The sequence below is a fragment of the Trachypithecus francoisi genome, unplaced genomic scaffold (assembly GCF_009764315.1).
Source record: "Trachypithecus francoisi isolate TF-2019V2 unplaced genomic scaffold, Tfra_2.0 Lachesis_group5, whole genome shotgun sequence".
Lineage (NCBI taxonomy): Eukaryota > Metazoa > Chordata > Mammalia > Primates > Cercopithecidae > Trachypithecus > Trachypithecus francoisi.
Genome location: NW_022681470.1, coordinates 22,824,995 through 22,849,004, shown reverse-complemented (window position 1 = coordinate 22,849,004; position 24,010 = coordinate 22,824,995). Strand labels below are relative to the sequence as shown.

Genomic DNA, 24,010 nt, shown 5'->3' with positions numbered 1-24,010 from the left:
CAGATATATGTATCTTATAATATGTAATAAATGTTTTTTATATATACAGATAAAGAAAAGATAAAACCTTCTACACTGGAAGACACACATCACTTTATCATGGGGGAGTTCTTTATGGTTTATAAATATTTTCATACTGGCCGGGCGCGGTGGCTCAAGCCTGTAATCCCAGCACTTTGGGAGGCCGAGACGGGCGGATCACAAGGTCAGGAGATCAAGACCATCCTGGCTAACATGGTGAAACCCCGTCTCTACTAAAAATATAAAAAACTAGCCGGGCGAGGTGGCGGCGCCTGTAGTCCCAGCTACTCGGGAGGCTGAGGCAGGAGAATGGCGTGAACCCGGGAGGCGGAGCTTGCAGTGAGCTGAGATCTGGCCACTGCACTCCAGCCTGGGTGACAGAGCGAGACTCCGTCTCAAAAAAAAATAATAATAATAAATAAATATTTTCATACTTATTTTTACATTTTATTCTCACAACACTCAGATGCTATAGACAGGACAGATTCTCAACCACTGGACAGAGATTATCAAAAACCACAGGTTAGTCAATTTGCACCAGGGTGTAAAAAGGCCAAGCAGAGAACAATTCAGTGTATTTTGATTTCTGTACTCTGCAACTTTTCCCAAGGGTTCACACTGGCCAGGACAAGGAAACGCAGTTCCAAGTCTCCACAGGGCCAGGCTGGCTCTGTAACGATGCACAAGCTCTCGTCCCCACCCCACATCTACCTGTACTCCTCGAACATTCAAGTTCCCCATCACAGTAGCCCCAGCTTCTACACACCAGTCAGACACAGTGACTTCCAGCAGCTCATGCACAGCAAGATTCAAGTAGCACATACTCTTCTGCTCTGCACATATTCAGACACCAACAGAAACCTGGGAATGTCCAACTCAGCTGGCTGAGATGTTATGTGGGTCTCAGCCCGGACAGAAAGAGAAAAAAAGAAAAAACGGGGAAGTGACCGAATATACATGTAAAAACAGTTTTACTTCCTGCCACGATAGATTCTGGGCCCACTGAAATGTGTTAAAAAAACTGAGTGAGCTGTCCTGAAACAAGATGTGAGGAAGTAGAATCTGTTGCTATATATAAGCACCTTATTTGGGGACATCTTTGCTGAAAAATAAATGCAGATTCAGACAAGAACTAGGAATAGGTGTTTATGGAATGAATTAAGAAAGCCTAACACATTGTAATTCCCCTTCACATACTAAGAGCTACCTGGACCTGTCAATCACAATCTATGTCATTCTAAAGGTAAAGTCTTTTTCATTTATTTTATAAGCATCCATCTCTCTAGGGTAGGACAGTTTAAAACGAAGGTGGGTGGGAGAAACACAGGCTGGCTAACCATCTGCATTCCTTACAATTTAAGGCTGAAAATGTAGCAATGGTAATTTTCCCCCAGTGAGCTACTTTATAGAATCTGTCCCTCTCTTTTCAGTGTCATGTGTACGAAGTATCTAGAAAATTATTTATTATACCTTCATACGGGAATTTATTTAATTATTCAAACCCAGTTAAATTCTTCTCAGTTATGTTCTCCTACAGTAGGGTTCTGTTCGAGTTGGGGATTGGTAGGAAAAACAGAAGAATAAAGGAAAGATTTCAAGGACCAGAACAAGGCATGGAAGGTAATATTTAAGGACTAGAAAAGATATGGTGAAGTAAGATAGAAGCTAAGTGGGCAGGGTGGGGGAGCTGCTTCAGAGTGAAGGACTGAACGAAATCAGGACAAACACAGGAAAGTCAAATACAGATTTTTTCTAACCTAAAGAGATCCAAAAGACTTATTTATTTATTTATTTATTTTTTTTTTTTTTAAAAAAGGAAGCCTAGTTAGCAATGCACAGTCTAACTCTAGAAGACAGGGCTGGGGGCTGCGGAAGTGGGACCCAGTTCCCTACGACACTGGTCAGGCTGGCAATGGCGCCTTATGCTACATGTTGGTTCTCTGCAGTATGTGACTAATCAGGTCCTACAGCGAAACCAGAGAAATCAGTTTACTTCCCCATGGGACACCTGAGAATCATCTGAACGAGGTTAACTAATATCCAAGGAGTAGACATAATTTGTTCTCCATTCCCCCGCTACTGTGGCGACACATGTCCAGCAGCAGGAAGCAACACACGGGGAGGAGCGGTTTCCAACTCCCAGACAGTCTTTTTGTGTCGGGTCACACAGACATTCTCAGCCTGCCACTGTGCTCTGAGGTGCCTGGTGAAGCCACTCCAGAGCCCATTGCTCCAGTGCTTCCTATGTTCTCAGAAAGTCTCAACAGGCATTCTGACTCACAATCTGAACCCCAAAATCAGAGGAGGCAGGAATGTCACCTAAACTTTCTCAGACTTCCCAAAGAGCATGGAATTCTGACTACACAGATCTAGTTGAAAGAACTGGTGAACGTTCAGCATCCAAGAATCTAAAACTGTTAAGAAAGAAATTTTGAAAGATGAAGTCTTTATATTCTAGTAACAAAATACAGCTGCTCCCGTGAGTGGCGATTCCAAAAGCCCTTGAGTGTCTACCCAGATCTTTACACTTAGGGTAAGTTAAGAGTTCTAGGGAAGAAACTCACTTGTCTCTAGTTGTGAAATACTCAAGAAGGGAGACAGAATTACAGCACAGAGATAAGAATGAAAAAGATGCAGGATAGCAACAGTGCCTAAACCTGGTAATACTAGGGGCCCGAAACAAATACTTTTCATTATTTTCATGGGTCAGAAGGCATCAAAGGATGGAAGGTGTAAAGAGGAGGAACACTCTACGAAATACATTCTGGCTAAGGATGACGTTCAGTGAGGGAAGCACTGGTGTGAAGCAGAACTTAACTCTGAGGTTTAAAATTCCTTTCTGGGTAAAGATCATTTCTGGAAAAAAAAAAAAGCCTTTCTGCAAACACTTGTTTGGAGAGGGGGTAGGTGACAGAGAATCCACTAGATTTAGCAGAAAGATGTAATACTTGGCCTACTTTTAAAAAAATAAATATTTGGCATATTTGACATGGTTTTTATGGCATTTTTTAAAATGAAAACAAAAAAATATATCAAATATGCCTGACAAGTGAAGGGCAGGAAATGCAATAGGGAAATATATTTATCCTTTCACTTTGCAAATAAAGGTGGGCATTAAAATCACTGAGATGATCTGCTCTTCCCAGCACCCAAATTTTCCCCCATCTCTGATTAGATTTGGGAGAGGCCTCATCAGTAGGTTCGGCTCTTTCTGGGGCCTCTCGGCACTAGCCCTAAAGCCTAACAGCAGCCCAATATTAAAACCTGTTCTCTATGACACATATGAATCTGCAAAACTCCACGGGAAGGCGGCCCCTTGGAACTCACACGGAAGAAGGATCAGGCCTTGATATTCACATGACAAGTAATCAAAGGGGCAACTTAGAAGAAAAGAAACCAGAGCCAGGGCACCAAGAGAGGGATAACCTTGGGAACGATAACCTTTAAGGGAAGACCACTCTTTAATATTTGAGAGATGTTTGACTATCCATTAATCATAATACCCAAGTAGTTTCCAGAGAGCTGTGGCAACACTTCCCATGCCATCTATTTCCCCACACCATTTGTCCACATACCCACCCATTCTTTCTCCTTTCTACCCAAATAACAAGCCACCTCCTGTCCCAACTCCAGGAGAAATAACTTATATAAGGAAGGATAGATGAAATGCTAAAAGGCAGGTTAAGAGATGTGTTCTATGGGACTAAATATATGGGTCCCCTGCTCTGGAAGCCTTTTAAAAACCATAAGCACTAATTTACATTCCTACCAACAGTGTAAAAGCATTCCCACTTCTCCGCAGTCTCGCCAGCATCCACTGTCTCCTGACTTTTTAATAATCGCCATTCTGACTGGTGTGAGGTGGTATCTCACTGTGGTTTTGATTTGCATTTCTCTGATGATCAGGGATGTTGAGCTTTTTCTCATGTTTGTTGGCCACATAAATGTCTTCTTTCGAGAAGTATCTGTTCATATCCTTTCTCTACTTTTTGATGGGGTTGCTTTCTTCTTGTAAATCTGTTTTAAGTTCCTTATAAATTCTGGATGTTAGACCTTTGTCAGATGGGTGGATTGCAAAAATTTTCTCCCATTCTATAGGCTGCCTGTTCATTCTGATGATAGTTTCTTTTGCTGTGCAGAAGCTCTGTAGTTTAATTAGATCCCATTTATCAATTTTGGCTTTTGTTGTAATTAGTTCAACCATTGTGGAAGACAGTATGGTGATTCTTCAAGGATCTTGAACCAGAAATACCATTTGACCCAGCAATCCCATTACAGTGTATATACCCAAAGGAATATAAATCATTCTACTATAGACACATGTACACATATGTTTAGTGCAGCACTATTTACAATAGCAAAGACTTGGAACCAACCCAGATGCCCATCAATGATAGACTGGACAAAGAAAACGTGTTACATATACACTATGGAATACTATGCAGCCATAAAAAGGAATGAGATCATGTCCTTTGCAGGGACATGGGTGAAGCTGGAAGCCATCATCCTCAGCAAACTAACACAGCAACAGAAATCCAAATACCACACATTCTCACTCGTAAGTGCAAGTTAAACAACGAGAACCCATGAACACAGGGAGGGGAACACACACCAGAGCCTGTTGGGGGTGGGAGGGGAGGGAACTTAGAGGATGAGTCAATAGGTGCAGCAAACCACCATGGCACACGTATACCTATATAACAAACCTGCACATTCTGCACATGTATCCTATTTTTTTTCTTTTTTTTAGAAGAAAAAAAATCCATAAGCAGCTTCAAGCCTTGGGCTCTGAGAGGGTCACATTTTAATAAATATTGCAGGGGCAGGGGAGCAGCATGCACAGAGTAGCAACAGTAGCTTTACCAGCTTGACTTTGATTCTCATTAGGCTATAAGGAGGTCTTTCAGAATGTTAAATTAGCCAGACTAACACGAGGTACTCATGTTGGGTTGAGGTCACTCCTATGAAGCATATCCAGATCCAGGAAAAAAAAACATGGGCACAAAATGAGGGCTTCCAAATAAATGTTCAAAAAAAAATAAGACAAAGGCAAGAAAGAGGCTGAGAATCTGTGTTTGTGGGCGAAGCCAGGAAATAAGGATAAACCGCAGAAAGAAAAACTATCATGACAATGCACCTTTCACAACCGTCTTTCTCACTACTGCGGCCCCTGGGGGCGCATGATCTCAGAGACACCCAGGTGCACTGGACCAGCTCTAAAGATGAGACAGAGATAACAGGACAGGAGGAGCAGAATCTCCAGTCTGCCTTCCCAAGATTCACCCTGTGTGACCTGGAAGGGACTTCACAGGCTGATTAGGCTGGGTGCAATGGCTCACGCCTATAATCCCAGCACTGGGAGGGCAAAGCAGGAGGACTGCTTGAGCCCAGGAGTCCAAGCAACATAGCGAGACTCATTCTCTACAAAAAAAAAAAAAATTTAAAGGCCGGTCGTGGTGGCTTACGCCTGTAATCCCAGCACTCTGGGAGGCCGAGGCAGGCGGATCACGAGGTCAGGAGATCGAGACCATCCTGGCTAACACAGTGAAACCCCATCTCTACTAAAAATACAAAAAAAAAAAAAAATCAGCCAGGCGTGGTGGCGGGCGCCTGTAGTCCCAGTGACTTGGGAGGCTGAGGCAGGAGAATGGCGTGAACCCGGGAGGTGGAGCTTGCAGGGAGCCGAGATCGCGCCACTGCACTCTAGCCTGGGTGACAGAGTCAGACTCCATCTAAAAAAAAAAAAAAAAATTTTTTTTTAAATTAGTCACGTGGTGGCATGTGCAACTGTAGGCCCAACTACTTGGGAGGTTGAGGCAGGAGGATGGTTTCAGCCCAGGAGTTCAAGGCTGCAAAGAGCTGTGATCACGCCACTGCACTCCAGCCTGAGCAACAGAGCAAGACCTTGTCTCTAAGAAAAATTTAAAAATTAAAAAATAAGGCCAGGTGCGGTGGCTCACGGCTAAAATCCCAGGACTTTGGGAGGCAGAGGCAGATGGATCACCTGAGATCGGGAGTTCGAGACCGGCCTGACCAACATGGAGAAACCCCATCTCTACTTAAAATACAAAATTAGCCAGGTGTGGTGGCACATGCCTGTAATCCCAGCTTCTCAGGAGGCTGAGGCAGGATAATCGCTTGAACCCAGGAGGTGGAGGTTGTGGTGAGCTAAGATTGCAACACGCACTCCAGCCTGGGTAACAAGAGCAAAATTCTGTCTCAAAATAAATAAAAATTTAAAAAATTTTTTAATGAACAAAGGCTGTTTAGTTCAGTCTCCTCAACTTAGATCTAAGGAAGGTGTCTTCTCTGGGACATGTAGTGATCTCAGGTTCTTCTCACTATTTCATACCATTTCTGGGTCACTCCAGTTCAAACTCTTACCTGTTAATCCAGTCACTCTCTGAGTAACAGGTGTTATTAACTACATCTAATTTACAGAGAAGATGACTTGCCTGCAGCTACTCAGCAAAACCTGTTAAAGAGCTGAGTGAAAAATGTGGAGTCAGGCACCACACCAAGAACAGAAAGGAAAACTACCTTGAGCAAGAAAATCCTCTGCTACTCATTCCAAGAGACAGATTTTTCCTGTCTAAAATGAGCTTTTCCATTTTCACAAGTTTTCCAGATTCCCTCACTACAATCACTCTCCAAAATTGGTTCCTAACTCCCAACACAAAAAGTTTAGAGCCAAAAATGGAAAAAGGAACTCCGTTTTAAGCAGAAATTTCATGTTTCTCTATGCAGGCTGGAAGCTGGCATTGTGTAAAACTATAATTGGTGCCCCAGCACTGGCTTCCTCAGGAGAAAAGGGCTTGGCCTTCCTCATCTCACTTCACCTCTGGCCCACTGCCCTGCCCATCATCCCTCTCAATCTTAGAGGCCAGAATACCCTAGACCAGGCTGACTTCAGGACAGTTTCATTAACCACAGCCCCAAAGAGAAATCTGCTTTGGTCCCGAGTCCACTCTTTCCCAGATCAGAGCCCACGGTCGTGCCAAGCACTACACAGAGACAATGTTTTGCTTCTCGGTCAGGTTCTCAGAGCAGAAGCTCTCCACCACCTGACGACCTCCATCTGGTTTGTTGGTAAACACCTGACATCCATAAAACCACAACTCCCCCTCTACCCTTATGCTCTGCCCCTTCCCCCACTCTGGGTAGACTGTACCAAGGAAAACTGTATCAATACTGACATTCCAACTATTAGATCAGCCTAATCCTCTTGTTCAGTGCACTTTCAAGAAATCTCTGCTCTTCCCTACTATCTTTTTCAAAAAATGGGGTTTCACTTTGTTGCCCAAGCTGATCTCAAACTCCAGGCCTCAAGCAACCCTCTCACCTCAGCCTCCCAAACTGGGATTACAGGTCTGAGCCACTGCACCCAGCTCCATCATTCTTACTTTTCATAATCATGTTAATTTGCCTTTTCCCACATCTGGCTCATTTTGTACCAAATCCAACTAGGTTGTCCCATCTGAGTGCTTTCCTGTGACCCACCATGTTTTCTGAAATATGGTGGGCTTATTTCTATGACAACCTAAGAAAAAAGACATGAAAGGCAGATAGTATCAAAAGCCGACACAGATAACAGGTCATCTATTTCTACTCCGAACTCCTCATCTATGGATGTAAAGCTCAGGGGGGTTTTTTTGGTGTGTGTATATGTGTGTGTGTGTGTGTGTGTGTGTGTGTGTGTGTTTTGGAGACAAGAGTCTCACTCTGTCATCTACGCCAGAGTACAGTGGCACAATCTCAGCTCACTACAACCTCCACCTTGCTGGGCGCGGTGGCTCAAGTCTGTTATCCCAACACTTTGGGAGGCCGAGACGGGCAGACCATGAGGTCAGGAGATCGAGACCATCCTGGCTAACACGGTGAAACCCCGTCTCTACTAAAAAATACAAAAAACTAGCCAGGCGAGGTGGCGGGCACCTGTAGTCCCAGTTACTCAGGACGCTGAGGTAGGAGGATGGCGTAAACCCGGGAGGCGGAGCTTGCAGTGAGCTGAGATCCGGCCACTGCACTCCAGCCTGGGCGACAGAGCGAGACTCCGTCTCAAAAAAAAAAAAAAAAAAAAAAAACCAACCTCCGCCTCAGCGGGTTCAAGCGATTCTCCTGCATCAGCCTCCCAAGTAGCTGGGACTACAGATACACATCAACATACCCAGCTCATTTTTGTATTTTTGGTAGACATGGGTTTTCACCATGTTGGCCAGGCTGGTCTCAAACTCCTGGCCTCAAGCAGTCCTCCTGCACTGGCCTCCCAAAGTGCTGGGATTACAGGCGTGAGCCACCACGCCCAGCAAAAGCTCAATGTTTCTTCAAGAAGTTCAACCTCCACCAATACTTTCTAAGAGTCCAGACTGCTTGTACAAACCAATAAGGTAAAATTGAGTATCTGAGGAGAAAAATGAGCAAGTCATAAAATAAACCTAAATAAGCTACAACCACATGACAACCTCTAACTTCACTCATAATTAAAATCAACAAACAATATTTCCCCCAACTTTTTCAACTCAGATTAGCAGTTAAAATGTTCATATGATCATTATGTTAACATTAAATGTCAATTTAACCAAAACTTGATATAATTGCATCAGAAGATGAAGAAAAGTGTAGGGAAGCAGAAGGTATCACTTAAAACCTAATCTTCAGCCGGGTGCAGTGGCTCAAGGCTGTAAATCCTAGCACTTTGGGAGGCCAAGGTGGGCGGATCACTTGAGGTTAGGAGTTCGAGACCAGCCTGGCCAACATGGTGAAACCCTGAACCCAGGAGGCAGAGGTAGTGAGCCAAGAGTACGCCACTGCACTCCAGCCTGGGTGACAGAGCAAGACTCAGTCTCAAAGAACAAACAAACAAAAAAACCCTAATCTTCAAGCTGGGAATGATGGCATAGGCCTGTAGCCCTATCTACTCTGAAGGATGAGGCAGGAGGAGTGCTTGAGGCCAGGAGTTCAAGGATGCACTATGATGATGTCTGTGAATAGCCACTGCACTCCAGCCTGGGCAACACAGTGAGATTCTATCTCTAGAAAAAACTAAAAACCTGATCTGATCTTCTCAAAGAGAAAGTCAATAAAGAGGCTTAATGTAGTCGAGGTTGAGAGGGTGATGCAAATTAAGAAAATGTAATTTTTTCAAATTTGGAGATAAAAGAAATAGCTAGAGGATTTAAAAGTGGTTGTTTCTAAAACATGGGATGGGGTAAAGAAGGAAGGACTACTGATTTTTGGTTACAGGCCTTTCTAGGTATCATTATTGTTATCAATACCATCACCATCAAAAGAGATAATTATTGCCTGTTTTCCATATACCAGAAAACATTTCAATTGCCTTTTCCATATTATTTATTATTTTATGTAATCTTTACAATCCTCACAATATGGGCAGGAACTACTTTGGTACCCATTTTATTGATGAGGAAAACTGACACACAGCAAGTAACTTTGCCCAAGATCATTTCACTAGCAAGTGGCAGCACTGAGACAGTGTGATTTGTCTTTTTATACCATATACTTTTTTTTTTTACTCTTACCAAAGTAATAACTTATATGTTAAATTTTTAACAATATACAAGTACACATACACTTCACAGCAGCAGCATCTGAAAATAAAAATGGCCAGTTAAATAAGGGTGTGAGCTATCTTCACTCTACATGATAAAAAGCTCACAGGGGACAAAGGCAGTCATGACATTGCTGTCACGTCACAACATGAGATTTAATCTGAACAAGTGCCCCCATATATACAGGCTGAGCCTATACATCCACCTGATGCGTGCGAACCCCTGTTCTTCACTGAGGAACAGTCCAAACTGCCCTCTCTCATTTTATTCCCACTGATTTCATTTTCTGGGACTAGGAATAAAAAGGAAAAACATGTTCTAATCCCTAAACCAAGTCAGCTTCCAGGATCCTTGTTGCCAACTTGACAAAGAATACACCTATATCAAAAAGGATTCGTGCTTATCCTCAACCTGGGATCTGGCATGAAACACTCTCCCCAGTGAGATGTGAAATGCACACTTCACAAAATTCTCTGTGTAGTTTCATAAGATAGATAGCCCTTCTGAAGCCTATGCATGGATCCTAGGCTAATCTAAAAACTCTTGCTCTACAGGTAAACTGTCTGCTACCACCAGAGGGAAACAGAAGGAAAGATAAGACTTGACCAACTTTCAGATATTTTGTTTTGTTTTGTTTTTTTAAAAAAAAGGGCAGTCTCTTTTTCCTTATCAACACAGTTATAGAAACTAGGAAAAGACCACAGTCAAAATCCCATACCCATAGGAAGTCAACACCTGTAGAAATCTAGGGACATTAAATAAATTTTAAATTGTTGTGTTTCTTTAGAGACAAAGTCTCACCCTACTGCCAATGTTGGAGCACAGTGGCACAATCACAGCTCGCTGTAACCTCAAACTACTGGGCTCAAGTGATCCTCCCACCTCAGTCTCTAGAGTGGCTACAGGTGCCACACTCAGCTAATTTTTTTACTTTCTTTTTAAATTTTCTGTAGAGACAAGGTCTTACTGTGTTGCTCAAGCTGGTCTGGAACTCCTGGGCTCAAGTGATCATCCCACCTCGGCCTCCCAAAGCACTGGAATTACAAGCATGAGCCACTGCACCTGGTCAACTTTCTTTGCAGGGCATGACATCCAGTGAGAATGCACAGAATGCTGGGCGCAGTGGCTCACACTTGCAACCCCAACACTTTTGGAGGCCAAGGCGGGAGGATCACTGGAGTGTAGAGTTCAAGATCAGCCTGGGCAAAAAAGTGAGATTCCATCTCTAAAAAGAATTTTAAAATTAGCTGGGCATGGTGGCACACTCCTATAGTACCACCTCCTCAGGAGGCTGAGGCAGGAGGATTGTGTGGGTCCAGCAAGTTGAAGCTGCAGTGAGCAGTGATCATGCCATTCACTGTACTCCAACCTGGGCAACGGAGCAAGACCCTGTCCCAATCAATCAATCAATGAACAAACAGAAAACAGCAGCTGCCATCTGCAGGAGCACCCCCTTCCCCAAAATACTGCTGATGAGACTTAAACATTTCCCAGATCGCAAGGAGAATGATATTTAGCTGATGTAAAACAACTCAGATCCAGTTAATTGTTACACAGCTAAAATAATGTCCCATCTCAAGGGATACGCTCTCCAAAGAGTTGTGAAGAAAAAAAGTCTGTTTCCCAAGAGAGGTAATATTCATTTTATAAGTACTTCATCTGTGCATAAATATATATTTGTAATTGAAAAGGAAAAGCTTTATGAGGAAAACAAATTATAGCAACTAACCTCTGAGGAAGAGTGGGCCAAGAAGATACAGAAAAAAAACCAAAGTGCCTTTCCTACCCTCTACTGTGCACAGAATATTCCACCTCTGGTCACCAAAATGTGTGGGGATTTCTCCCCACCAGCAACCAATCAATTCACCAGCAGACACCAGCTGGGTCTCCTGTAATTCAATTCCGACATGATCTACCTGGAGAGAGCACCAGATCCCACAGGCTGAGGGCTCAGTCCCCAAGACTGCCCCATACTTCAGATGCCAATGGCAGGTCCCAGGTTGTGACCTGTGCTTCTGACAGAGGCTTTTAAATCAGGGTTCTCATGACCCCTCCTTAGGCTCGATTAATTTGCTAGCGTGGCTCACTGAGCTCAAAGAAACACTTACTTATGTTTACCCATTTATTGTAAAGGGAATAATTTATAATTTATTATAAAGATTACAAAGGAAACAGAGGAACAGCCAGATTAAAAAGACGCAAAGGGCGAGGCATGTGGGAAGGGCGCAAAGTTTCCACACCCTCTCGAGGCAGTCACCCTCCAGGAACCCCCACCTGTTCTGCTATCTGGATGCTCATTCAAAAACTGTCCTTTTGGGTTTTTCTGAAAACTTCATTATATACGCATCATTGATCACAATTCTGCCATTAGTCATCAGCTCGACCTTTAGCCCCCCTCTCCCTCTCACCTCCCCCAGAGGTCAGGGGCATGGAGCTGAAAGTTCTAACACCGTAATCACATAGCTGGTTCCCCTGGCAACCAGCCACCATCCTGGCTATCCAGGAGCCCACCACAGTTATCTTGTTAGAACAAAAGATGCTCCTATCACCTGGGAAATTCTAAGGGATTTAGGAGCTCTGTTATCACCCAGGAAATTACAAAGGTTTTGGGGGCTGTCAGGAACACATTAGAACAAGAGGTTCTCCTAATGCCCCTATCCACAAGGGTTTTAAGAGCTTTGTGCCAGGAATGAGACCAAATACATATTTCTTATTATATCACAGTACCACAGGTGCTGAAGGATTTTATTTTTACTTCTTACTTGGAATACCTCGTGTTCATCCACACTGTATGTCAACTATGAGGAGGCGGTCATTCTAGGTGCAGGCACTGCAGAAGGCATATGTGCCCTTTCAGGCTTGCATTGAGATTCCATGGAGCAGAGTAGGTTTTTTGGACTCCGAAGCCAGGAGTTTAAATGCCAGCCCCACCTGGCACTCTGCTATGGCACAGTGGGTACTTAACACCTTGGGGCTGCAGTCTTCCTGTGTTGAAATTGGGGATAATTAGAGTACCTTACCTGAAGGGGCTGTGAGAGGAAATAAAGGCATTAACACAAATAAAACACTTAGAATAGCACTTAGTATATAGTTAGTGCTCGGGAAGTATTAGCTATTACCAAAAGAAACACACTGAAAAGAGATAAACAATAAACACATGCAAAATTATTTCAAATGGTATCAGTGATATAAGAAAAAAATAAGGCAGTGGAATCAAGAGTTGCAGTAGGCACTCCATTAGTATTAAATCAACATTTTACAAGAACATATGTTACTTCTGATTAAGAATAAAAAGTGGCAAAACATGATAAAAGTTGTTCTCCTCTTTTTTAGATAGGGTCTCTCCATCTGTCACCCTCAAACTCCTGGGCTCCACAGATCCTCCTATCTCAGCCTCCTCAGTAGCTCGTACTATAGGTGCATGCCGCCACATCTGGCTAATCAGTTATTTTTTGTAGAGATGGGGGTTCTACTCTGCTGCCAGGCTGGTCTCCAACTCCTGGCCTCAAGTGATCCTCCCACCTTGACCTCCCAAAGTGCTGGGATTACAGGCATTGAGTCACCAAGCCCAACCAAAAGTTGTCCTTTCTAGTAAGTTAAAAGCCTGTACCATCCCTCAAAAAATCTGTGGCTAACGACTTCTTGAAACTCAATCATGTCGCTAATTTTTGCTATAAATGTAGCATTCATTTAAAGATGACTTTTTCCCCAAAACTACAGATGTGAAATTAAGTTTTCAAATCTTAAATTCTGATATGAGAATGAGAAACAAAAAAGACCCAGACGAATTCCCAGATAAACCAATCTCACAATCATGGTTTCAAAAAAAAAGACTTGAATACATTCACTCAAGTATGTTTGAGCAGCTACAATATTCTAGGCACAATGGTCAGAGATGAAGACAGTGACCCTAAACTCAGTCTACTGAGAAGAGAGCAGTATGGGGTGTTAGAGAAAGAAAAACACAGGATGCAAACCTCAATTCAGACTGCAGTGAACTGACAGAACACTTCCTAGGGGAAGTGACAGGTGAAGAGGTGTTTGAAGGATGAGTAAAAGTGACCACACAAAAGAGGCACATCAGAAGCAGCAGCATCAACACGTGCAGTAGTCTGGAGGTGAGCTCTCAAGAGCTGGGAACTGGAAGTGCTGACAGCTCAGGGTGGGGGAGGACCGATATGGCAAGAAGGGAGTGGCAGGAAGCAAGGCTAGAGGGACTAAGCCTCCTGTGGCTTAGCTGGGAGAAAAGGATGACGGCAAGACTGAAGGCAAAGAAGAGCTACTGAAGAATGTACAGGAAGGACAGGCAGCATTGGAGTTGCATTTTTAAAAGATCACTCCAGCAGCAATGTAGAGAACGTTTTGGAGGTGGTCCAGATTGGCAGCTGGGAAATCAGTCAGTGGAGAGTCTTCAGGCAAGAAATATGGATGTGGATTGGGAGGAGAAATTATTTCAAGAGAAATTCAGAAAGCAAGATTGACTGCACCAGGAGACGGGTTGGATGTGGGAGAATGTGGAAGTGCAGGAGTGACAGAGATGACTGTAAGGTTCCTGTCTTGTGCATCTGTGTGGAGAGAAAATACAGGTAGGGCAGCAGGTCTGTGGCTGGGAACAGGAGGAGGCAAGGTATTGTCAGGAGTCTCATTCTGGATAAACGCTGGTTAAGAACATGATGTGGAAATGCCCAGTGACAGCTGAATAAATGAGAAAGAAACCCAGGAAAGGACTCAAGGCAGGAAACAGCCAATCTTCGAATCACTGACAAACAGAGAATACAGAATAGGGAGAGGGAAAAACCAGTGAACCAAGAAGGGGATTCTAAGGCATGACACAGCCATAGGCAGAAAAGGGCCCAGGGATGACTGAGAAAAATGGTGAGAGTGAAGAAAGCCAAACAGGGAGCAGTGAAACCAAGAAAAGTTTCCCAGAGGACAAGGGCACTGCCAAGTGTTACAGAAAGTCAAGGTAAACAATCTACAGCTTGAACAGGATTTACAGACTAGGTGATGACTGGTGACTTTAGCAAGAAAAGCTTTAGCACAGTCATTAACACTTTCTGACTCCTCTCGACCTGTGACAGCACTTAATCGCTGTAGCATTTACTTGGCATTTAGCACACTTTCAACAATCACACTGAAGCCCTCCCTGTGCACCAGACTGGGGACACAAGAGGAATAACTGACACTCCAGGATCCTGGAATCTGGAAGTCAGGTGTAAACAGCCAACCATGACACAAGACAATGACTGCTACAGGAAACCAGTAAAGGGAGTATTACTTAATTCAGTCTGGCAGACGCTTAAACACCTACCATGACACTGGGCACTGGGTTAACACAGATGAGTCAGACCTAAACATACAAGCTCCCTGAGGTCAGGGCCTTTCTCTAATGCACTGCTGTGTTCCCAGCACCTCACAAGTGTCTGACACACTAAGTAATCAACACATATTTACTGAATGAGTGGCTGAATGAACAAAGACATGGACCTTTTCTTTCAGGAGCAGGAAGGGGTGGATGCTTCAAAAACTGCAATTTGTGACCTGGATTAAAGAAGCAATAAGGGCCAGGTATGGCGGCTCACGCCTGCAATCCAAACACTTTGGGAGGCTGAGGTGGGTGGTCTGGAGTTCTAGACCAGCCTGGCCAACATGGTGAAACCCCATCTCTACCAAAAATACCAAAATTAGCTGGGTGTGGTGGCGGGCACCTGTAATCCCAGCTACTCGGGAGGCTGAGGCATGAGAATCGCTTGAACCCTAGGAGGTGGAGGATGTAGTGAGCCGAGATCGTGCCATTGCACTCCAGCCTGGGTGATAAGAGCAAAACTCCATTTCAAAAAAAAAAGCAGCAGCAGCAGCAGTAGGATTTTGCCAGGCTCATGGAGATTTTTATATTCATTATATATATATATACACACACCCCCACACACACGCGTGCACACACAAATATATATCTCCTGTACAAGGCTAAGTTACTAGAGTCACACAGATACTGGTCAAACACTACCTTGCCTCTAGCAGGTTATGAAGAAACAGTTGATAGGAGAGGTAGCGAAGGGTGGGGAGGGCTTTCCATGGTGCTGGGAATAATCTATGCTTGCCATACGATAATTCATTGAACCGTGCATTTAGAATTTATACATTTTGCTAGGAGTTCTATTTGTAATTAAAAGTTTTTTTTAAAAAGATGCTAATAAACTGTTTTTTTCTGCCCGTACCTACCTACTACAAAACAAGAGACCTTAACTCCTTCAGGAAAAGGCACAACTTAACTACAGGAAAGGATAGCTAAGGCCTACAGAAAGCTGGTAACACACGAATAAGAAACTTGAAAGGTTGACTCAGGAAGAGGGTGCCCAATATCTGAGTAGTTATGGGCCTTATCAGCAAAGAAGTAATAACTCACATTAGTCAGTGGGACTCAAACTACAAAGGCTCCTTATCACTATCAATGCTCCCATTCCTAGACCCTGTCAGGCACAGATGCCAGGGAGCAGTGCTAGATAGCAAGACTGGCCAAAGATACACTGAAGGGACAAGTTCAAGGGATCGATTGCACCACATGCTGACTACGGTTAATGACAACGTATTGTATACTTGAAAATTGCCAAGAGAGTAGACATCAAGTGTTCTCACAACAAAAAAAATGACTGAGGTAATAGATATGCTAATTAGCCTGACTTAACCATTCCACAATGTATACATACATTAAAACATTAACGTGCACACCATAAATATATTTTCATTTGTCAATTAAAATCAATGAATAAGTATTTAAAAACATTTTTAAAGGCTGACCAGGCCGGGCACGGTGGCTCACGCCTGTACTCCCAGCACTTTGGGAGGCCGAGACTGGGGGATCACTTGAGATTGGAATTTGAGACCAGCCGGGCCAATATGGTGAAACCCCAGCTCTACTAAAAATACAACAAGTAGCCAGGCATGGTGGCACAAGCCTGTAGTCCCAGCAACTTGGGAGGCTGAGGCAGGAGAACTGCTTGAACCCGGCAGAGGCTGCAGTGGGCCGAGATGGCGCCATACTCCAGGCTGGGCAACACAGCAGGACTCCGTCTGGGGCAGGGGTAGGGAGGGAAGGTTGGCCAATGAGCCTGTTCTGACAGCACATCTGCACAGAACATGAATCATGGTACTGGCAAGTGACCATCCCACTGCAGAAGCATATACCTCTACATACATTTTATCGTTTAACTCCAACACCTCTCCAAACCAGACATCGTCTCCTTTTCACAGATGTAGGAATAGGTTCAGAAGAAACAGATTAGAAGTAGCCAAGCAGGAATGTTAACACAAGCCTGGCTGACTCCAAAACCCACACATGTTCTCCACTCCATCAAGCTTCCTGGGCTTACCTCAAGGAAGTATTTTCTGAACAAACCAGGGATTCTCAATCCTAACCCGAAGTGGAGACATTATAAAGCTTCAATTCTATCACACCAAAAAAACACCTTATACCCCACCAAGACCTAGCAAGCAGAGCCTCATGGCAGGCTAGGGCTGAGTTCTTCCCAGAAGACACATCCAAAACACAAGCTTTTCCACCTTAACAACAGATGTCTCCTGACCCCTTCCTCCAGAAACCAAATGGCCAATCTCATGCCCACTTCAGCTTGTGTCCTCCCTCTGTAGTCAGACAAGGAGGCTCCCTCAGCTTGCATTTCCTTCCTGAAGAGTATTCACTACCTCTCTTGTTCAAACACTATGTATCACTCAATATTCTATTCCTTCTGCTCTCAAATGTTTACTTTCTCTACAAAAGGAGGTAGAGAAAAATGTAGCCACCAACTAAAAAAAAAAGCATATCTTACCTCAATTAAAAGTATTGAGTTAAACAAAATAGGTGACAGTTCTTTAAGAGCATTACAATAAGAATTTAAAGTTAAAAGTTTAAGTTAAAGTCACTCTCTAATTTGTTTTTCTTTTTAATTAATTATTTATTTATTTATTTTTTTGAGACGAAGTCTTGCTCTGTCACCCAGGCTGGAGTGCAGTGGCATGATCTCACTGCAACTGCCGCCTCCCTGGTTCAAGTGATTCTCCTGCCTCAGCCTCCCAAGTAGCTGAGATTACAGGCACCCACCACCATGCCCAGCTAATTTTTGTATTTTTAGTAGAGATGGGATTTTACCACATTGGTCAGGCTGGTCTGGAACTCCTGACCTCAGATGATCTACCCATCCCGGCCTCCCAAAGTGCTGCGATTACATGCATGAGCCACCGCACCCAGCCTGATTTTTTTTTAATGCACCATTAAACAGGCATCTAAGCCATCTAGCATGCACACTTACAAGACCAAGGTGAGTGACTGACAACGTGCCAGCAATCTTATCCAGGTGATGGTACCCCAGGAGGAAATACAAATGTGAACAGCAAAGGGACAACTATCCACATCCCCCAGCAACAGGTTTAATGTTAAAACTAGTATTAGAAGCAGTAACTGAGCAAAGTAACTCATTCTTCAACCATTCAACAGATATTTGAGTGTCTAATGTTTACAATTTTAAATAGTGATCATGAGAAGGAGACACGTGAGCAACACTTGAAGGAGGGAAGGTGGTTAATGACACTGGTATCAAGAGATGCCCTGAGGCCGGGCGCGGTGGCTCAAGCCTGTAATCCCAGCACTTTGGGAGGCTGAGATGGGCGGATCACAAGGTCAGGAGATCGAGACCATCCTGGCTAATACGGTGAAACCCTGTCTCTACTTAAAAATACAAAAAACTAGCCGGGCGACGAGGCGGGCGCCTGTAGTCCCAGCTACTCGGGAGGCTGAGGCAGGAGAATGGCGTGAACCCGGGAGGTGGAGCTTGCAGTGAGCTGAGATCCGGCCACTGCACTCCAGCCTGGGTGGAAGAGCGAGACTCCGTCTCAAAAAAAAAAAAAAAAAAAAAAAGAGATGCCCTGGTAGAATGAACAGCCAGTGCAAAGGACCCATTTGTAGGGCCCTCCCGATCTTGTTGTAGACTTAATTTACTAGGAGTAAAATGGGAAGCCACTGCAGGGTTGTATCAGAGCAGGGAATTATCCAACTTTCATTTTAACAGGATCACTCTGGCTGTTATGAGAATACAACATGTATACAAAGAAGGAAGAGGGAGATGGGTCAGGAGACAATTGCAATGATGCAACCGACAGATGATGAATGATGACCTGGACCAGGGTAGAAGCAAAGGAGTGGAAAAGCGCTCAGACCGCAGATACGCTGTGAAGGCAGGGCCAACAGGATTTCTTAATGGACTGGATCCAAGTGACTTAGCAATTATGAATGTAAACATGTTTGAAGACTACAGTCCAAAGTCAGCACTCTTACTAGCCATTCTTCGTAAGTTCTCTCTAGACAGCCTGAGACTACAGAAGAAAGAAAGAGTAGTCAAAGATAACCCTGAGGTTTTAGGCCTGAGCAACTAGAAAGATGAAGCTGTCATCAACTGAGATGGTGAAGGTTAAAGATTGAACATGTTTAAGGGGTGAGATGAGGAGTTCAGTACTGGACATGTTGAAATTCCTATGATACACGGAGTTTGGAAAAAAAAAATACTTAATATTTGGTTATTCAACAAACATTTGAGAACCTCCTCATCCTTCCTGTTTTTGGACATGTGTTAGCTTCAGGCAATAGTGAGGTAAAACAAAGTCCCTGATCCTGAGAGCTCAGCCTAAAGATAGACTAAACAAGCAAGGACCACACAGGGCAGGGAAAAAAATTTCTGTAACTGCGGTCTGTTTAGGATGCTTTAGCAACATAGAAGAGGAGGACCCAAAAACAGCAAACAGCAACACCTGCAAAGGTTTGAAAGTGACAGTAAGCATACAGGGTACCAGGACCTTCAGGAAATCTAACTGGTATCCAGTTGAGATGAACGTTAGCAAATGGCAGAGGATGTCAGTCTTTCAGAACCCCACCAAAGAAAGCTTACAAATGCCTACCACTTACGCAGGTTCAGATTCAAGAAGTACTTTCTGTGGCCAGTGGTAACAATTATAGGATACTCAAGGCTAGTTACAGAACTGTGAAAATGCAAGGGCTGTAAGGACCCTCTTCTGTAGATGAATATACAGATACTTAATAAGTAAGTGGCAACAGTGGGCTGGAACACAAGTGCTGTGGTTTGAAAGTGTCCTCCAAAGTTCACATGTTGAAAACTTGATGCCCAATGTGGCAGTGTTAGGAAGTGGGGCCTGATGGAAGGTGTTTGGATCTTGGAGGCACCACCCTCATGAACTGGATTAATGCCATTATCATGGGAGCAGATTCGTTACGACAGGGGCGGGTTCCTTAAAAAAGGAACCTCGTTTGAACCTCTTTGGCGTGAGGACACGCACTTTCTCTCCTCCCTTCCCCCGCCCCTTGCCCTTCTGCCTTCCAGGATGGGATGACCATGACACAGCAAAAAGGCCAGGTGTCAGACCCTCAATCTTGGACTCCTTAGCCTCCAGAACTGTGAGAAATACATTTCTGTTCATTATCAGGTATTCTGCTACAGCAGCACAAAACAGACTAAGACACCAAGCTACCTAAATCAGTTGTCTTCAAACTAGGGTACGTGAAAACTTCCCGAGCCAAGTGAAAGCAGGGATACCCTTTCACAATCCGGCTTCTCTCATTTTACAAAATAAAGGCCCATCACCCCTCCATTCTGAATCCATGCAAAAGGGTGATCTAAAATACTCAAGCTGATACTGGAAGATGAATGACTTAATGATGGAATAACAATTCCTTTTACAGGTCTGGAGGTTTCCAGTTTTCCTGCTTTCTACAAAATTAGAGGAGATGAATGGCAAGCTAGTTGATTCATAAAAATCCACTGTATTTTGACATATAATTTCAAAGGTAAAAACTGAGTCTGATTGACCTTGATATAACAATATTCTTTCCATTTCCATCTACTTATTTATGTCAACAGGGTTCCTTAAAGCTTAGAGCTATACAAATGAAAAATCTTATTCTAGTATTAAACAGTAATTATCCACATAATCATCAAATAATTCGGGGTGGAAGGCTCTATCTCATCAAGATGCTTTCTTCAAAAAAAAAAAAAATGTATAAGATACCCATTTGGTTTTTTTTTTTTTTTTTTTTTTAAAGACAGAGTCTCACTCTTGTCACCCGGGCTGGAGTGCAGTGGCCCAATCTCAGCTCACTGAAACCTCTGTCTCCTAGGTTCAAGCGATTCTCTTGCCTCAGCCTCCCAAGTAGCTGGGATTACAGGCACCCGCCACTACGCCCAGCTAATTTTTTGTATTTTTAGTAGAGATGGGGTTTCCCCATGTTGGCCAGGCTGGTCTTAAATTCCTGACCTTAGGTGATCCGCCTGCCTTGGCCTCTCAAAAGTGCTGGGATTACAGGCGTGAGCCACCACGCCCGGCAGTATCCATTTGTTTTGATGAATTTTGTACTAATAAGTATAGTAGTAATGCAATCCAAAAGAAATAAATACTTAGATTCATGAGAACAGGAAATAAAATTTTAATGTATACTTTTGTCAAATATGATAGAGTGACCAATAAAATTTTCAAGCATAAAAAAATGAAATTTAATTAATATTTTGCAGGGGAAGCAGAACTGAAATGATTGAGGAAAAAAGAAAAGTGAAAATTTCTGACTCAAATAAGAGCTTGTTCATCTACAGGTTTTAAAATGTATGACAACAAGGTCACATTATTACAGTAGTTAGAACTCATCAGATAATTTAAAAGAATGAAACCATTGTTGTTTTTAAGTGTATATTTGTAATATATCAGAAATTACTTCCTTTTCAACTCTTTACTGACAATGAAAAAAACTGATGTCAAAAATATGTGATGGGGCCCAGTACAGTGGCTCATGCCTGTAGTCCCAGCACTTTGAGAGGCCAAGACAGGAGGACCGCTTAAGGCCAGGAGTTCATGCCAACCTGAGCAACACAGTGAGACACAGTCTCTAAAACAATAATAACAACTAATTTTAAATATATATATTTTTTATAACATAAAAACATATTTTATAACATATAAAAATATATGTATTATATGTGCAAAATGGGATGAAGAATTCTCCAAAATTCTCTTAGTGGTTATGAATGCAAAAATGTCTTTTAGACCATAGTCCAAAATCAGCACTGTTGTCAGCCCATTCTACCACAAGCGTTATCTAGACAGCCTAGGAGACTAGAAGCCTGCGAAGGGCAAAGACAGTACTCATCTCCACTCCCAAGGAAAAGCAATCCCAGAGACACAGAACTTTGGACTTCTACAAGACAGGCAAGGGAGAGCACAGCATGCTAGCTGAGGTGACAAAACAGCCCTTGCTCCCTGCTAGTCAGCCAAAAAAAAAAAAGGTAAAAATGTCAGACCAAATAGCAGCCCTTATGGGCTGAATAAGGAAATAAAGAAGCACAACTCTACAACCCACACAAAATTTTTATGTTTCTGCCATGTATGTGCCAGGCAAAACTCCTGCAAAGACTACACATCACAGGAATAAAAAGTACTGCTTGCTGGTCACCTGTCCCATAGGGTACTGAAGGTTAAGTGTGGGCATTCACAGAAAGACTGACACTTTCCCTATAGTTTCACAGGGAGAAACCAAGTAAAAACAACTGCTTTAAAAAAAAAACAAAAAAAAGAAAGAAAAAAAACCCATCTTATGGAAAGAGTATTGCTAATAGCAAGTCGGCAAAGCAAACTGTTTTCAGAGTTGTCACCTTCTCTCATTGTTCAAAATTCTCAAGCATACATTTAGAACCATTGCCCCTCATCTAATCAAATGACCGCTTATGAGGCCTGAAAGTCTAATGCTGGAGGGCTTTATATGGTTCTTTATATTTTTCAGGTTATTATATTAAATTGTGTACTGATGGAACTTTTTTTGTTTTTTCTGAGATAGGGTCTCGCTCTGTCACCCAGGTTGGATTGCAATGGTGGGATTAAGACTCACTCCAGTCTCAACCTCCTAGGGCTCAGGCAATCCTCCCACCTGAGCCTCCCAAGTAGCTGGGACTACAAGATGAAAATTTTCTAGCTTGTTTTAAAGAAAAGTCATAGCATAATTGGAGGATGGGAATATCATGATTCAGTAAGTACTATAAAATGATAACTTTCCTCTACTTGGATTTTTTTAGGGGTAACTTTTTCAAATATGATAATCATTAAATAAAAATTCAGAAGACTAAACTTAGAACAAAACCTTCAGTCATGAATGATCACCAAAACTACCACCACCAAGGTCATCCAAGAACCACCAAGTATTAAACAAGGTTTTTAAAAATAAAACATCTTTCAATCTTCAGTCACAAATAATATTTTAGTAACAATCGAAAGATTTTATACTATTAAAGAAATTATGTTTCTAAATGTTTCCTTTTTCTTTTTTTATTCCTACTTTGTATGTCATAATTATATATGGGTTATGCTTATATATTTTATATATATGATGAAAAGATCAAATGCTTTCATGACAAATCAGCTTAATGACTGAAATGGTTTAATGGACATGAAAGCATACAGACATATGCATACACACTCACATATAAAAGCATACCCTCAACCCTTTTTTATTGATTTTAAAATACTGAAATACAAGTCTAAGATTTAGAGACCGTAAGTAGTTCCAATAGCACCACTACCAAGCCCACTAGCAAAAAAGGTCAGGTCTTCAGCAGTGAAATTCCCGAAGACAATCTGTCTCCACCACAGAACCTCATAAAAGCAAGATTTGACAAAGAAATGACGTGAAAGCAAATGCTATGTAGTGAACTGGTAGGTGACCACAGACAGAGTGAGCATCAGAAACCATACTTCAAAGACACTCAAGGAACAAAGAAGAAATACAGCCTGAGGAAAGGCAGCAGGAGAGGAACTACTGGAGGCAGCAGGACCCAGGGTTTCTTCATTCTACCAGATATCCTGCTAGGCATGGCTCGGTGAAAAAGCAGGAGTTTCAGGCAGAGCAGACAGCAAGTGCGGACATCCTTGGCTGGGGGAAAGCCTGCCATGCCAAGAGTGGGTGTGGCTGTACTAGCTAGAGGGGGAAAGGGAAGGAGGTCCCAAGGGCCAGATCTCACACCAGGACTTCCCCGCCATGGCAGCAGTTTGAGGTGATGGAAAACACACAATGCCAGCTCTGAGAAAAACAGCAGAAGGAACAAACCAGCCCCACAGTCCTGGGAACACTTGATAGGAGGGTGTGGAATACGTGATCTGGCTGGATGGGGATGGCGACGGAGGTTCCAGAACAGGGCAGTGGGAGCCCACACGGGTCCAGAGCACATTCTGAAGCACTCCAAAAGCAGATGCTGACTCATGGCCAAGCTGCACTGAGATGGCAGTCCACACCTCAGAGGGGACAGCATCTCCTCTCGTGTCCTGTATTGGTCACACACAGGCCAACCTCCCTAAAAATACTCACACGAAGAGGCCACTGC

At 43.1% G+C, this 24,010-nt stretch overlaps 1 protein-coding gene and 1 long non-coding RNA gene across 2 annotated transcripts in view; one reads left to right on the top strand and one right to left on the bottom strand.

The window, feature by feature from the left end:
• UCK2 (uridine-cytidine kinase 2) overlaps nucleotides 1-24,010 on the bottom strand; it is an 87,535-nt gene that overhangs the window by 58,786 nt on the left and 4,739 nt on the right. The window lies entirely within an intron of this gene.
• LOC117076762 lies at nucleotides 19,741-22,985 on the top strand. The gene is made up of 3 exons (XR_004434466.1): nucleotides 19,741-20,148; nucleotides 20,335-20,439; nucleotides 22,709-22,985. It is a non-coding gene; the product is annotated as an uncharacterized LOC117076762 (long non-coding RNA).